The following is a 16,075-nucleotide window of genomic DNA, read 5'->3' on the forward strand; positions in this document are numbered from 1 at the left end:
TTTCCTTCTGACCTCTTATCGTATTCCAGATAAGAGAAGGAATGACTTCTGTTTGGAAGGCTTTCATGCTTTCCTTATATAGACTTTCAAACGAACCAGAAACTTTCATAGAAATTTGAGAACAGCCATTTTTGTTTCGTCTCGGTTTTTGGGAAGTATCCATTGCAATTCTTCACAACGTCTTAGAGTGCGAACTGCCATTCATCTCCATTTATTCCCACATTATAAGCAACGAAATTCGCCCAGACAGATACGTCATCACCATTTGATCGTTCAGTCTTACTGTGAATATTATTACAACATCAAATCTGAAAATCCTTTTCGCTCAACTACCGTCGTGTCCACCTTCAACTATAAGACGATCTTCGATGTGATCCACTCGAATTTTTACTGAACCCCAGTCATTATTCTGTTTTGTCATTATTTCCTTTACAGATTTTCGAAATATCTTCGTTACGTCACGAACAACGTAAAATCGATTTTTTTTGCATTTCGTTTTACATGTGATGCGTCTTTCTCACAGAAATTACTGTTTATTTTAAGATAAAATGTCTGAACTATCGATCGATAAATGTGAGTCTGATATCACTCTGTACCTTTCTAGGATAATGATCCTTCTAATAAGAGTTCCTGCACCTTTCATCAGCAACACCGTTGCAGCTCACCAGAATGAGATGTTTACCAATCTTTTTCGTCTTGACCCCTCAGCGACCTATTGTATGCCTTTCTCTATCATACTGTTAGTTCTACGCCATCCTTAAGACTGTCATTTAAAATAAAACATTCAAACATTACGCCGACTTTCACTGAAGAACGTAGTCAAACAATGTCCTGTTGACGACTGATGCCTCCTCCATAGCCAAACACAGCCGTGGTCGACAAAAGACCCAGTAGAAAGCACATGTATCTGACCGCGGAACAACGAAATACAGATAACGTCTGAAACTACAAGGCTGAATATTATAAAAACTTGAATAGAAAGTAAGAACTTGGCGGTCATTAACCACTCAATTTCTATAAAACTCATGAGTGGCAATATGCCACCCAACTACGCTTTCGAAACTTTTTCAAATTTTTGCAAAAAATTACATTGCTCTACCACTTTTCTTCTAGAAATGTGTCGGTCAAATCAGCTAATTCTCAGACTATGCATTTCTTGTTGCAACGAAACGGATATTCAACTAAATATGAAGAACTAGCGTTTCATGGTGTATTGTAGCTTCTTCCAGAACGTTGAAAATCTGACCAATGTGAGATTCACTCCCACAGAAATGAACGTTCTAAACAGAGACCTGAAATTTAATATACAACAACGCCTTGGAAACAGTATCATCAAATATGTTATTGCAAAATCTAAAGTAGCGCCTGATATGATCTAGTTGCCACCTCATGAGCAGAACCGTATTACTTGTAAAATTACAAAAATAATACTAACACATATAAAACGAGAAAGTAGGACCAATACAAAAGGGAAGGACAGTAGTATTATAGGTCAGATAAATTATAAGCTTCAAGAAAGTAAGGCAATTAGTATAAAATTAGGTAAAGGAAATTCATTGGTGACAATGTCAGAGGAAGATTAAAACAGGAAAGTACTACAATTTTTCTACCCATAAAATTATCTATCGAGATCCAGTCAACAAATTTAATGCTCAACTAAAGAAAGCTCTAAAACATGTAACTTCATATTCACAGAAAAGGCTATAAAAAGACTCCAGTATAATGAATCCAACAACACCATCATTGTGTGCCCAGCCCAAGATACATAAAGAAAAAATCCCGATTCGTCCAATTCTTAACATGGTTAATAGCCCAGTACATGCTGTCAGTAAAAAGCTCAGCTCGCTCCTTAAGCAATATTACGTATACGAGATAGATTACACTACAAAAATCTGTTACGATATTGTTAATAAAATCAAAAATATAAAAATACCAGAAAATGAAATATTCTTATCACTAGATACATCTAACATGTACTAAAACATTCCAGTAACAGAAACAATTGGAATTATTAAAAACAACTTTCTGAAATATAACACAATCACTCAAGGAGAAATTTGTGAAATATTAGAATTTCTACAATTAATAACTTCCCACAATTATTTCTCATTTCAGATCAAAATTTATCTCCAAAATATGGTGTAGCAATGAGCACATGTCTACCAGGTACATTAGCTGATATTTTCGTTCACGCTCTTGAAGAAAAATTTTTCAGCAGCTCCACTCACACGAGCCAAAAAGTCATTTATCACTTTAGATACGTCGATGACATCTTGATCCTGTTCGATCATGTTCATGTATTCACAACAGTTTGCATTCAAAAATTAATTTAACTATGGAAAGAACAAAATAAGATCATAAGCTGTTAAGATCGCAATTTTAATGATTCTCTGTGTGACTTGCGTAAGTGCTGTACCAAACAGTAAACAGGCGTTTTTATTGTTCAGGTATTCCGTTATGTCTTTCAGTAACCATGTAATAGTTTTAACTTTGCATGTGTTACTTTATCGTAAGAAACTAAAATTACATCAGGTTATGGCCCCAGGTTTGTTTTAAATAAACGGAATCTGCGATTAATACCTGGCCCCAAGTGTACTCTCACGTAAAGTTAACCCGAAATGGCAACTGAAGCGGAAAAGTAACGTATTCATTTATTCTATGGAACGACTTTCAACAACTGTAAATTCAGGATGGAAATTCTCCTTGAGGAACTGGAACTATTATCATTTGTGCAAGCGAATTATCTCACAAAGGTGGATTTTCTCGATGGAGAGGAGAACACGCAGCCTCCCGCAAAGGAAGAACGACTGGCCGAAATGGCTAAACAAGATCGTAAATGTCTCATCTTGTTCAATGCATTGCCGACAGTCACTTGTAATGCGCGAAAGATAAGGTGACTTCTTTTGGTTTATGGACCTCTCTGTGCAATACGTTCGAGAGAGAAGGAATTGCTGGTCAACTTCTGTTGAGAAAACAATTGTTAACTATGAAATTTAGCGCAACAAATGATTTGCCAGCTAACCACTTTCTGAAGTTTGATAAACTGATTCGTGATTTACATTCGACAGGAGCTACTGTCGAAGAAACGGACATAGTGTGTCATTTGCTTTTAACGATGCTTGCGGAATACTGCCATCGAAACGCTCTCAATGAACGACTTGACGCTGAACTTTGTGAATAATAGGTTCCTGGATGAAGAATCGAAGCGGAAGGGAGTCGTCGGGAAAAACAAAAACGATGAAACACCGCTTCCTACAGCTTTTCAGACTCAACGGTATCTAAAAAAGGGTTACTCAGACACCAGTAAAACAAAAAGTCAACAAGGAAGATCTTCCAACTTTACTTGTCACCGTTGCGGGAAGCCTGGACACAAAAGGGCTAATTGTAGAGTTAAGGTACCAAACAAGAACTCAGGAATCAACAACTGTATGGTCGTAGCTAACGTCAAAGGGGAAGATGGGTTTTGTTTTGCAGCATCAAATGAAGATCAGTCAACGAACGACATAAATTGGTTCTTGGGCTCTGGATCAACGGAACATCTGATTAACAGTAAGACACCTCTCACCAATTTATGATTAAATTTGCTATACGTGTGCTTGATCTTAATTATAATTTGCTGTCAGTTAGAATACTGGAAATGAATAGTTTTAGTATCACATTTGCAAAGCCTCAAGGTTTAATTAAGAAAACAAAAGAAACTGTTGCCATTGCAAATAGGAATGAATCTCAGTTATATGTTCTAAATTTGTTGCAATGAAAAGCCTTGTCAGCTGTTTCAACTACAACTAATGCGAAACTGTGGCATAGCAGATTAGGCCATTTGAGTTACGATAACATTAAATGCCTACAGTCACAAGTTGATGGTCTGGAACTGAACACTTCAACAATCACCACGGAACAATGTTCAAATTGTGTCGAAGGAAAGCCATCACTGCTGCCACACAATAACAGTAGGAAACGTGCCAGCAGACCTCTTCAGTTGATCCACAGTGATCTGTATGAGCCAATTGAACCGGAATCGTTCGACGGAAAGAATTATGTAATCACGATCGTCGACGACTTTACACATTTCACAATGTCCTATACACAGAAATCGAAGTCAGAGGTAACTCGCCATCTGAAGATGATTTACGCCATGGCTACAGCTCATTTCAACTTGAAGATTAGCAGATTGCGCTGTGGTAGTGGTCGAGAATATATGTCAAATGAATTGAAACAGTTTTTTGAATAACAAAGAATACAGTTTCAGTTTACAGATACATTCCTCAGCAAAATGGTGTTTCAGAGCGAATGAACAAAACTATTATTGAGGAAGCTCGTTGTATGGTACTTCAGTGTAAATTATATAAAATGTTCTGGTCAGAAGCTGTTCGTACTGCCGTGTACCTACTTAATAGAAGTCTTACCACACTTTTGGAAGGAAAGTAGTCTGCAGCTTTTTGGTATGACAAGAAACCTAATTTGGGTAAGCTGAAAGTGTTCGGATGTATTGCTTATCTACTGGTACCAAAGGAATTGAGAACAGGGAAATATGAAGGCAAGTTCTTAAAATGCTATTTCACTGGTTACTGCCCTAATGGCTGCAGGCTTTGGTGTCCAGAGGAAGGAAAAATAGTCTGAGGAAGGAACATTGTTTTCTACGAAGGAAGATTTGACTTTGAAAGTAAACCAGCTGAAGACTGGATCCCAGAATCTGTACAGGAACCATCCGAGAAGGATGATAATGAAGAAGACATCGTCGAAGAAGATGCCAAACCAAATGATAGGGGTCATGAAAAAATTCCCATACCAGAACTGACCAGTGACGAAGAGGAAGCTGAAAATTTATCAGAAAAGAAAACTGTTCGATGATCTACAAGGAAGAGGAACCCTCTTAAATATCTGAAAGACTATGCTGTTCTTTGCACTGAATGCTGATTTATTTGTGGTTGATGTACCGAAAAGTTACAAGGAAATTGCAAATCGTGAAGATAAGGAATACTGGTATAAACCTGTACAGGACGAAATTTACTATATAAAGGAAAAAAAGAGTTCGACCTTTCTTAAATTACCACCTGGATGGAAGACTATTGACAGTAAGTGGGTGTTCAAATTAAAAAAGGACAAGGATGGAAATATCATAAGACACAAGGCTAGACATGTGGCAAAAGTATATTCACAGAAAAGAGGATTTGACTACGACGAAACGTATGCACCAGTGGCTCGACTAGCATATGTTAAAATAATGCTAGTCATTGCAATCCAACTAGGACTGTTTCTGGAACCACTTGATGTCGCCAACGCTTTTCTTCATGGATTACTTAAGGAGGAAATATACATGACTATTCCTGAAGTAGTGGGTGTTCCAGAAGAACTGAAAGACACGATTGGTTTGGTTTGCAGGTTACAGAAATTTATATATGGCTTAAAGCAAGCACCACTAGGATGAAATCACTCTATTCATACCATTCTTATGTTTATACGATTGACTCAGATAAATGTCTTTACTATATCATTTTAAAGGACGTGGTCATTTATATGTTGATGACATTTTGATGGCAGGAAGTAATAGGAAATGGACTTCGGAAACGAGATCTCTATGAACAACGGAGAAATGTGTCTGAGCCAAGCATCATATTTGAAGAATTTGCTACAACGATTCAACATCAAGACTGTAATCCGATCAAGACGCCTATGGACATTAAACTGGAAATCAAGGAAGGAAAAATTATCGATAAGCCCTGCAGAGAGTTGATTGGGTGGTTGATGTACGCAATGGCAGCTGATTTGTGTGCTGTGGTCAACTTGTTGAGCAGATACCAAAACAATCCATCGGAACAACTCTGGAAAAGCTTAAAAAGAGTTTTGATATATATCAAAGGAACCGTCAATATGTGACTGCATTATCGAAAGGCGACTCAAGAAGTTCTTCTGGTTATGCTGATTCAAATAGAATAGAAAAGAAGACGCAAGATCCACCCCTGTACATATATTAAAATGTTTTGGAAACACCGTCTGTTGGGCAACAAAGAAACCGACTAGCGTTGCTTTGTCTTCTACAGACGCAGAATGTGTAGCTCTGGCGACAGCTGCAGCTGTTACTCTGGGTGAAATATTTGCTGGACGATATTCAAACTCCAAGGAACATGGACGTTTGACACAAGTTAATGTTAAATATAATTTTGTTCGTCAACTTCACCACCGCAGCATCATCACTGCCGAGCATGTACGTTCGGAAGACCAGACTGCAGATATTTTTACTAAAGACTTACCAGCTCCTAGATTCATGGCTTTTAGAACTTTGTTGGGTTTACTTTAATTTTTGTTAGAGATGAATGTAAAATCATTAAACTGAGGAGGGATATTACGCTTGCAATTTTAATGATTCTCTGTGTGACTTACGTTAAGTGCTGTACCATCAAAGAGTAAAAGAGGCGTTTTTGTTCAGTTGTTCTGTTACGCGTTTCAGTTTAATAAAAACTATCTAATAGTTTTTAACTTTAGTTGTGTTATTTTATCGTAACAAACTACAATCACATAATAAACTTTCTGATTTAAAAATTTCAAACCAAAACCCTCAACACGCATTCGATATTTTTCGTAAACCAACGACAACAGACATAATTATCCACAACCAGTCATACCACCGAGATCGCACAAGCTCCCATACTGTCATTCTACGTTACCGAAACAACTTTTCACTGAAAAGAGAAAACACTGAGAATGAAATAGATCTTTTTCGAAATGTATAAGCAATCCTAAAGAGTTGGTAAGCACGTCATTCAAAAAGAAAACCAGATACCAGATACATGCCAGTCCACAGATGAAATAACTAAAACGAACCACAGGAAAATAAAGTTCTTGTATTTCCGAAAAAATTACTCGATGTTTCAACGATTCAAAATTATACACCAGTTACAGAACCACTGAAAATCTAAATCGATTGTTGAGACATATCGCACATAATCAGAACCGTATTCGCAATCATGAATCTACAAAATGAACTGTGAAGAATGCCCATAATTTTATATTGGACAAACGGGAATAACAGTTAGTACACGATTTAAAGAACACACGACATTAAGCGACAACAACCAATCCGCATTTGCTGCACACTTAAAAGACACCAACCACAAAATACATAACATAGATGGATCACTTCAAATATTACGTCAGTTACAGAAAGGAAAAGTCATTGATGTAATCGAAGAAATTGAAATCTACATACATCTAAAAGATGTCAGACAGAGTTCTAAATGAGCAAAAAGACCTGCGAAATGGGAAATTCCTAGACAACTTCTACCAGTTCTACGGCGAAGTGTTACAGAAGCATAGAATGTAAAATTATCCTTACACTCTATTTCATTAGAATACTGTGATAAATGTGACATATAAGATCTTTGCACGAACTGTACAAAAATGACGTGCTCCTACAATTACAGCGCAAATATTTAGAAATTTTTTTAAGGAAATTACTTACAGTCATATTTACACCAATGATGAGCGATAATTAAATATAACTGAGAACAAAAGCATATGCAAGTTAGGTAGCAAATTTCTGTAAAATAATTAATCCAGTTATGTATAATAACACCAATATTCATTGACTACTGAGGCTGACAAGGACCTCAAACAGAACACAAACGGAACGGCAATGTCCCACTTTACCGACAAGTACCTATCGCGAAAAGGAGGCGAAACTGCCAACAAAACTTCTAGAAGCTATGGTTGATATTAGTAAGCCTATGTGTCGCAGAAAGTCGTTAAGCTTCGTGCAGTAGCCGAGCATAGTCTACTTTTGCGATCAAACATTTTAAAAATATATTTCATTTAATTAATTATTCATTACTATTAATACGTCGTACGTTGGAACATAACGCTCCTGTTGTGTGCTTTCAGGAAACCTTGTGGTTTACGTCTGCCTTTTACAACGTGGCACTGAGCGGTGTGGCATTAAAACACTAGACTCGCATTTGGGATACCCGAGATGAACCCCAGAACCGACATCCCGATTTGGGTTTTCTGTGGCTTCGCAGCTTCCTCTAGACGAATGCCGGAATGGTACCTTGAAGTTGCCCCGCCGCTTCCTTCAGTTTCAGTAAATAAAAATCGGAGCTATAATCCATGTTTTGTGACCTTGGCTGTGGACGCGATGTAAATCATTAAACAGATTTCTTTATTCCAACCACAGTAAATAATTGCAGGGCCTACGAAGTGGAAACTGTGTGTTTGTTATCAGCACTGAGTAAAACGGAAATTCTTTTAAAGGTACCTCTCCTCTCTTCGTGGCGGTTATTCTGTGCTGTTACGTCCACTCATCAGCTCGCTACTGTTTGAAATTGAACCTCATGTTGGAAAGATGTGGACTGTCGACATGTATGCACAAATCTTCACTGTAATCTCTAAAGAACATTACCGCCATACAGAAACACATCTTCATGGAGATACCAGCGTCCAAAGAAATTTATTGGCTGAGTTCTGCTTGTTGAGAAATGTTATAATTTACTAACAAGATGATGGACAGTAATTTAGTTTTATATGTCAGTAGAAACTCTATATATTGCCATAGAGGGTTCTGTTACAAGTACAGTATACAATGATGACCAGTTGTTGAAACCCACTGAAAATGAAATCATGGCTATGCTTATGGTTATAGATGTAGGGAATAGAATCATAACTATTCACTAATGACTCTATGTGTCTTCGAATTAAGCAGTGTGTGTCCTGATTTGTGTTACCAGCGATGTACATTTATTCACTAGTCATGTAGTTTTATAACCAAAAATTAACAGTATAAGCTGCATTTACCCCTTTATTATACAACAAGAAGTCAAGCTTCAATGAAGAATTATTGCTTTGTACATGACAGTTTATTAGAATAGCATTAAACCTGTACTATGTACTATACACTTTGATAATATGTAGTGATGTACATTGATCTTAAACATAGGTCAACTTTCCCAGTTTTATTTTAAGTTGTTAAACTTGCTGCAGAAACTATGTTAAAATGTAAGTTACAGAAATTAAGGTTTTAGAGCACACATACGCTCAGGCTCACAGCACACTACGTTCACATGTAGTGGCATCTACAACGAGGTATATAATTCATTGATAGTGTGAATAGCAAGTACTATCAGCGAAGATAATATAAAATGATGGCATAGTCAAGCGAGGAAAATACTATAACAGGCTTTAAAAACGTAACATCTTTAGACAGCGCTTTTTAAACATGTTAAATATAAAAACGAGCAATTACTTTTTGGACATTCAAGAAATATATACTTCCAACTTATTCATGTGTTTATCCCGTTATACTGATGTGTATGGTACTACCATGCTGTAAGATACAGTCTTAGGGTAAGACACATAATGTGTCACTGGGTGTACAAAGACATGCAGTTATTGGCTAGACCAGTCTTCCTGAGATGTCAGGTAACAATTACTCCAAAGAAAAGAGACCAGCTCCATAGTGTTTGTAGCAGGTGTAAGCAGGTATGGCTATTGTACCTCTTGAAATTTTCTGGTGTGACAGGAGTGTATGCAGGTGTCAATGGAACACCATATGTGTTGAGTACCGTTAAGCGGATGCACACACCTGAGCTGGCCACAACAAACACGCATGGGCAGGCAGCTGACATGCTAGAGGTCAGTCGTTGCCTGCAGAGGTGCCCACAGTAGGCACTTGCTACTCCTGAAGTGGCGCCACAAAAGTGGAGCACAGTCTGAAGCTGCTCACACTGTCCTGTACCCTGCAGTAAAATGGGAAAAGTAAAGCATCACTGCACTTTCCTGCAAACACATGTGGTTATTACCCAGTGTCTCATAAATGTAAGCTCTAGCGCACTTAATGATAAATGAGGATTTGGAAATGTTGCAACATTTTCCAAATTTTTAAAATTGCTTCAGTAGTCGACTATAAATACTGTATACTGTGTTGGATATAATTTCGCTATTACTTCATTTATTCTGATGAGGTGTAAAAGTCAGTGTCTATATTTTGCTTAATAACTGATTACCTGCAGTATACAGTACTGTGCTGAATGGAGCAATATGATACTGAATCTGCCATCATGGAAAGCAACGAAAGGAAGAACTTATAACAATCGCACTTCCTATGCTCTTCTAGTTACTATAAAATATCCAAAAATACATACATAAATGCAGGCGAGTCTTCTGATGTACATGCAGACATGAAAGGACAATTTTTATTTTAGACTGTGACGGTTATCATCAAAATTATCATGGGAAATTAATGACATAATAGATCTAAAACAGTGTCTGCTGTGCAAGAAACAAGACGATTATAATCACTCGTTATGAAACTACAGTAACAACATTAACATGTATCTATAAATAAAAGTATCTGCAAAGTGTGCACACAAAATTTCAACAGCAACTGCATCTGCATGTGCACTTCGTTCTATAGGGATCCTTCCCATTTAAGTCACTTAGTCTGCCAGAGCTGTACATAAGTGAATTGAGAACATCTCTGGACTCACAGTTCATACCTGTTCTGAAACCTTTTATTATGCTTTTGCTGGGTAGTAGGTGCCTATCGTATATGCCTGACAATTTAGATTTTTTAGTGTTTATGTTGCCTTTCACATGGGTCAGTCATGCATGTGACTGTATGTGAACCCTTAGTTGTATATATTCAATACCCCAAATAGTTCCATCTAACATTAGTAATATTGAGTAACGTCGTTACCAGTGATGCGTGGGTGTTTCGTAGGTAATCTCCTATGCAGACTTAAAAACACTGATACTTCGACTCTATATCTGTAGACATGGTCAATGACATAATTATCAAGATTCTTGACCTCTTCTTTATGCTGAACTACAAAGCTTCACTGTCTGTTACAGTGTGTAACAGACCACCAGACATGTTGTTACCAATATACTGTCAAGCACATGAGTTCTGAGATTGCCACACAGGGAAAGAAGGCAAAAATGCCAACTACACATAATGTAGTAGTTGTCGAAGAAGGAATTTAAAAATCACTTGTAAGGAAGCAGTCACAACTCTCTTTGTGAAGTACACTTTATTGCGCAGCGTGACTTAGACTTTATAAATGGATGTTCTAATTATTTTTTAATTATACATTTGTCACAATGTTTTGTCTTCATGACATACACTTTCCTTTCTACATCAGTCTCATGTTAGTTTCAACGAACGTTGACAACATTAAAAATGATATCCTGCAGTTTAAACATATTACTCAGATATTTTTGACATATTTAGAGTGGAAAGGTGATTACGTCACATGGAACATCGTGAATCAGATAAAAGAAGGAAATTATCGTCAGTAGTTTAGTACTTCAATTTTCTGTAACCATCATCACAGTATATCGAGTCAACAGACATTTAATGGGTGATACACCCGAAGACTAATTTCCACTAACTGCGCCTTATTGTTGATGGAACGGACAAAAGAAGTTCTGCTTTACACCTTATCTTACGAATCGCTAGGGACAATAATGTCCCACAATATTTGGGCTGGATTTTGTTCCTCAGCTGTGTCAGGAAGTATAATGGCAACCACTATTCCGTATGGCCGTTTTCACGAGAGTGAAGGTGTTACTGTAATTGCACTATACAGTGCAATGTAAATAAGAAAGAAATAAGGAGCAGCTTTAGGTACCCAGAGCTGTGAACTCTCTGACTACCTGGATGGTGCCGATAAGTGTGCGCCGGTTATTATCTGTCGGAAGCCGGCCGAAGTGGCCGTGCGGTTAAAGGCGCTGCAGTCTGGAACCGCAAGACCGCTACGGTCGCAGGTTCGAATCCTGCCTCGGGCATGGATGTTTGTGATGTCCTTAGGTTAGTTAGGTTTAACTAGTTCTAAGTTCTAGGGGACTAATGACCTCAGCAGTTGAGTCCCATAGTGCTCAGAGCCATTTGAACCATTTTTATCTGTCGGACGTCCAAAGGCGTTAATGAGACGAAGTTAACAGTGTATACATATTTATCATTTATGTATATACCGTTGTCATCATCGATCACTGACCAACATTGTCCATTAACCATCAATGACCCAATGGTACACTTTTTTGCATTTCAGACCGGTAGAAAATGGATTGCAGAAGATTTGAAACGTGTAAAACAAGCTGTTGCTAGAGGTTTATCGTTTAGGAACGCTGCTGAAAATGTTGATGTATCTAGTAGTGCACTGCAAGATGGATTACAGAATGTAATATAAGCTCATAGAATGACTCCTGCTGAGATAGATGTGGTGATGATTTTGTAAACTAATTTTATTCATTTTTATGTTTCGGATGGGTACAAAGTGGAGTGCAGAAGAGTAGGGGCTGTAGTAACCTGACCATTAATTGTAGAGCACTACATGTCGTAAATGATTAACACTTTTTTCATACCATTTATGAATGCATATTCAAATGAAATATGAGAATGAAAGCCGCCATACTGCAATTCAGACCATAAAGTGCTTGAGGAATGTATAGATTCTTGCCTGGCATTCCCTGCTTCCTGGTCTGTCATGCATAAACAATGCATGCAAGACGAATACTTCCATACCAGGTGTCAGACAGCAACTTTCATATACTGGCAGTATGTATTTAGGCAAGGCAAGAGGTCCAAAAAATGGAGCTCTGGGGCTGTTAGCTTCTACCACACTCTATGCATTAGTGCTCACGAGAGTCACACTTCAAACTGATGTTGATGTCTCAGTTCTGAGTGGTGCGTGGAGAAAGTTTAATTATTTACAACTGTTATGAAGTGAACGTAGCCTAGATTATGGTAGATATTGGACTGGTATAAAATGCTGTAAATGTTGCATTATACGTCACTCTATATATAAAGTTGTGAATAATAATGAAATAAAGTTCGTAGAATGACTCCTGCTAAGATAGATGTGAATCTTGGTTAATAGTCATCGATGTCTGTATTATTGGTCTAAATGGAAGAAGTAATACAAAAAAGGGGAAAGAACGTTTCTAATTTGGAAAATAGTTATAGGGTATGAAGCATCAGTATTGCTGTTTACAAGTCCATTCTTCTGTCATGGTTAATAGTATGCAGAATTTGGGGAGACTCTTCAACGAGTGGATAGCTTACGTTATACGAACTTACAGTTCATTGTAAAGAGAACAAAACAAAAGGTGATTATTACCGATGAAACGTGATAACGAATTCTGACATAAATGATGAGAGAATGGAATACATACCACTGGAAAATTCTAGCTAAAGGCTCACCATGATAACGCAAAATAAACAGAACAAAAACGACATTAACTTACATTGAATTAATTCCTGTCCTTTTTAAAGTGTGTGATTACCATTCTATATCTCTGTTCCTACGAGAGAAAGAGTTTCGTAATGCTTGTATATAAACTTTCAGGTACATGAATAGTGGCGGCCGCTGTGGCCGAGCAGTTCTAGGCACTTCAGTAAGGAACCGCGCGACCGCTACGGTCGCAGGTTCAAATCCTGCCTCGGGCATGGATGTGTGTACTGTTGTCGGGTTGGTTAAGTCTAAGTAGTTCTAAGTCTAGGGGACTGATGACCTAAGATGTTAAGCCAAATATTGCTTAGAGCCATTTGAACCCTTGTTTTCTTTCTTGATGTACTGTGTTCATCACCTGTAGTGCTTACAATTTTTTCCCGTATTTTAGTCCCTGGAGTCTGAAGGTTTCATACCATGTCCAGCAAGATAATTCTGCCTTTGAAATATGACCACAATACGGCTGAATGTGGAGTTTGACGTAAGCACTGTGTAGCTGACCTTGCCTTCTACGAGTTGGGTGATAAATGCCCCACTGCAGTATAAGAGGAGACGTGTTATCCATAGTGACACTTGTAGCGAGGCACCCAGTGCAAAAACCACTGCAGACCCGAAGGGAGGCCTCGTCCTGCTGATCGCTGGTGTGTTGCTCGTGGCGTACTGCACGCCGCTCGCTGCTGCAGACGATGGCGACGACGTGGTGGAAGAAGTAGGAGACAACAGAGACGCTGAAGACGACGACACCGTCAGCATAACAGACGAGGACGACGACGACAGCGGAACTGATGAGGGTCAAATTGTAGAGAGCAGGCGGGCACTCGAAGGTAAACACCGGCAAAGGCGAGCAGGCTGTGCACAGCTCTAACTGCTGTGATGTCGCTAGTGGCTCCCTGAGGCAGGCGCCTAGATACTGTGTCTGTCTGCAGGCAGCTCAAGTGCAGCATTCATGTCCTCAGGTCTCGGTGTTATTGCTATTAGACCACTAGCACGTTTCTCATTACGCCCAATATTCTGCCACTATTACTATTAGACCACTAGCACGTTTCTCATTACGCCAAACATTCTGCTACATTCAGTCGCAGTTCCCTTTAACATTATGGCTCATAAAAATTGTTTTACTTGCCAAATATGGACACTTTATAAGACCCGTCAAGTTCACATTTGGCTCACTCTGAGGGTCTATCTTCTAAATCATGATGATATCTCATCTTTGTGTAGCTTATCAGTATAACATTTATAGAACAAAATCATATTAGTATCAGTCACTTATAAAAATTGATACTAAATTTGCACTTTGATTACAATTAGTCCTTGAATAGGTATTAGTACTAACAGAAAACTACATTCCAATAAATAACTGTCTACCATGTTTCATAAACAAACACGAACAAATCAAAGGTGATAGATTCTCCCTTCTGCAGTATGAATGAATGATAGAATGTTAATCCCTTATTAACAAACTATCAAGCACACTAGCAATGTGCGGTGCTGAGGTATACGCTGATACGCTGTACATGGTATTTAAGCATCACATTACATATCATAGACTTGACATCTTGGATATTCGGGAATCCAGCCGGATGTTCGCGTCGTTCTCGCACGATATTTCAACAGCGTGCATCGCTGTCTTCTTCAGGTGCTACCTGAGACTGGTCCTTGGGTCGATCGAGTCCAGTATTTATGCCTGGGAGGAGCTGGGCGTTCCCTAATCAGGAGATAGAGTACCCAACATCTCAGGCCGGGTCTGACACACCTCAGATGATAACCACATCCGTTGACGGCCAGAACGGGCGCCGACGGCAGTCGGAACATCTGCGACTGGAGGGGTCCGTTGAAGCCGAGTCTGGCGGGCGCGGACCACAGATGGAACACCTGACCCGGCGCGGACCGATTAGGGAACGCTCAGCTCCTGGCGACTGGCCCATAGGATGAGTTACAAAAAAAAAGTAAGTTCAAATGGTTCAAAAAATGGTTCAAATGTGTCTGAGCACTATGGCACTTAACTTCTGAGGTCATCAGTCCCCTAGAACTTAGAACTACTTAAACCCCAACTAACCTAACGACCTCACACACATCCATGCCCGAGGCAGGATTTGAACCTGCGACCGTAACCGTAACGCGGCTCCAGACTGTATCGCCTAGAACCGCTCGGCCAATACGGCCGGCCAAATAGCAAGTATTCAGTATTCAGTGAGACTATTATATGCACCTTCAGCACCAAAAGTTACAAATAAGGAGAAACAGGTGAAACAAACAGCACTGACAGATATTTTTTAATTCATGAATAAAGCATTACTTATCGTTATAAACAGACTACATCAGTTTAAGATACACATATATTTAAAGATCAAGCGAGTTTCTCATTCAATGGAAACGTGTTATATTCTATTTGATTAAATATCATTGATTAAATAGCATGAATCACTCAAGACGAATTACACTGTTTAACAGTAAGAAATGGAAGAATGGAAACCATAGTGAGGCTTCAGGTGGCATAACAATGGAAAATTTTGTTGCAGATAGAAAAATCGCTCATACATCACGGGCAAGTCAACCTTCGCAATAAGCTCTAATCGCCAGGTGAAAGCCGATGCTGACACAAAGAACAGGATAAAAACAACGCTCCTTGTCTATCACCCTTCAGTGCGTGCGAGGTGTGGAGGCTTTAATTTTGGGTGCATGACACTCCGCTGTCGACACCAACGACTTGCGTTGCAAATATCGATCCGATCATACGTGTGGAGCTAGGGCCTTTGGTCGGGGAGGGTGTTTTGGTTTGGCGGGCCCTGCTACTGACAGCTAGCTGGAGGGCCCGTGGCTCGCAAGTGGTTGCCATTGGGTGACTCCTGATGTTC

The 16,075-nt window shown here is 38.9% G+C and overlaps 2 protein-coding genes across 9 annotated transcripts in view; both read left to right on the top strand.

Moving 5' to 3' along the window:
• The window catches only part of LOC126094854 (uncharacterized), a 472,827-nt gene that overhangs the window by 128,841 nt on the left and 327,911 nt on the right, over positions 1–16,075 (top strand). The window lies entirely within an intron of this gene.
• LOC126094858 (uncharacterized) overlaps positions 1–16,075 on the top strand; it is a 119,948-nt gene that overhangs the window by 93,628 nt on the left and 10,245 nt on the right. The gene's annotated exons all lie outside the window — the stretch shown is intronic.

Source organism: Schistocerca cancellata, chromosome 8 (genome assembly GCF_023864275.1).
Source record: "Schistocerca cancellata isolate TAMUIC-IGC-003103 chromosome 8, iqSchCanc2.1, whole genome shotgun sequence".
NCBI lineage: Eukaryota > Metazoa > Arthropoda > Insecta > Orthoptera > Acrididae > Schistocerca > Schistocerca cancellata.